At 44.6% G+C, this 1,744-nt stretch overlaps 1 non-coding gene across 1 annotated transcript; it reads left to right on the top strand.

Moving 5' to 3' along the window:
* The first annotated feature begins 1,248 nt into the window (after positions 1-1,248).
* Positions 1,249-1,332, top strand: Trnap-ugg. The gene has a single exon. It is a non-coding gene; the product is annotated as a tRNA-Pro (tRNA).
* The last annotated feature ends 412 nt before the right edge of the window (positions 1,333-1,744 follow it).

Genomic DNA, 1,744 nt, shown 5'->3' with positions numbered 1-1,744 from the left:
CATGAGTGCTCTCCCTCCATCGGCTCCTCCCCCTCTTGCTTTTTCCTCTCCTCCCCCTTTTTCCCTTCATCTGTCCAGTCCCCCCCCCTCCCCCCCCACCCCGCATCTGGCCCAGGCTGTAGTGTGTCATCTCCGTGCAAACTTGTTAGTGCAGTATTTTAAGTGAATATTAAGTGTTGTGTGTCTTTTCCGAAGTGTAGCAGGCAGAAACCATTTTTTTTTAATCTCTTGCGAACAGAAACCAGACTGTCGCCGTGTTTTTTAATTGTCTGTCTGCTATTGTACCTGTCTGCTTACTGTGTTTTCTTCTTAAATTATCATCGCGAACTGTTGTTTTATATTTTAACTTCCACAAATTTCCGCCAATTTCAAAATTTAAGTCACCGTTTCTATCACATGCTTTATTATTATTATCTTCTTATTGTGTTTTTAAAATTCTGTAGGCTGAAGAGTGCCATACTAAGCTGCTGCCAGCCCACCCCCTTCGGGAAGAATTGAAAACCAATGGAGGAAAAAAAACTACCGAACACCTTCGAGGACTTCACTTTGATAGTGACGAAACGGTGCAAGCAGAGGTGAGGTTGTGGCTCCGTCAACGAAGTGAAATATTCTACAGTGATCATTTCAACAAAAAGGTCTCTCGTTGGGAAAATGTGTTCGTCGCCAAAGTGCCTATGTTCGGAAATAAATATGTAGGCACGAAGAATAAAGATGTAGAAAATGAATATTGTTCGCTTTAAGCGTTTTCACGCAAAAAAATTCGGAGGCCTTACTTTTCAGCATGTCCTCGTAATAGCTTGCGGATGTTTCCCTCATTTAACGATTTTTTTCGATCGTTAGAAAAGCGCGTTTGCGTTTATGTGTGATGTTGCTAACACATGTAAACAATACGTAACTTAGAGAAAAACAAGGAATACGATGTACACCATCTGGTGAAAGTATCCAGACAACCTTATGTAATGAGAGGCAGACCCACCAGTATACAAGGAAGCCGGGACTATTGTATTGGCAGTAGAGAAGCAGTAATGCAGAATGGGTGAGTCAGGAGACCTTACTGATTCCAAACGTGGACTCTTTCTTGCTTATTACGTAAGTAACAAATCCATCAGGCATATTTCAGACTTTCCAAAACTGCCCACGCCGACAGGGACATTTTAACCTTTTCAACGCTGCCCAAGTCTCACTATAAGTGTGAGGAGTAAACTTGAAGGAACAACCACAGGTAAACCACGACCAGGCAGACAGACAGCCTGGGTGGCCGAGTGGTTCTAGGCGCTACAGTCTGGAACCGCGTGACCGCTACGGTCGCAGGTTCGAATCCTGCCTCGGGCATGGATGTGTGTGATGTCCATAGGTTAGTTAGGTTTAAGTAGTTCTAATTTCTAGGGGACTGATGACCTTAGAAGTTAAGTCCCATAGTGCTCAGAGCCATTTGAACCATTTGAAGCAGGCAGACATCATATACTGCCGGAGAGGGTCCGCCGAGCGTTGCAGAGGGTAGTAAAAAATCCCTTGAAATCAGCAACAGGAATTACTCGCGAGTTCCAACGTGCTACCAGCAGTCCAGTGAGTATAACGACTGTGTATGGAAAGCTAAAAAGAATAAAGTGCAGCTCTTCATAAGCCACACGTCTCTGAAGTCAATGACAAGCGACGCTTGAGGTGGCGTAAAGACCGACGCCACTGGTCGGTGGATAACTGGAAACGAGTGGCTTGAAGTGATAAATCACGCTGTACGATGAGG

Source organism: Schistocerca americana, chromosome 1, assembly GCF_021461395.2.
Source record: "Schistocerca americana isolate TAMUIC-IGC-003095 chromosome 1, iqSchAmer2.1, whole genome shotgun sequence".
NCBI classification, from domain to species: Eukaryota; Metazoa; Arthropoda; class Insecta; order Orthoptera; family Acrididae; genus Schistocerca; species Schistocerca americana.
This window is presented reverse-complemented; position numbering and strand designations above follow the sequence as displayed.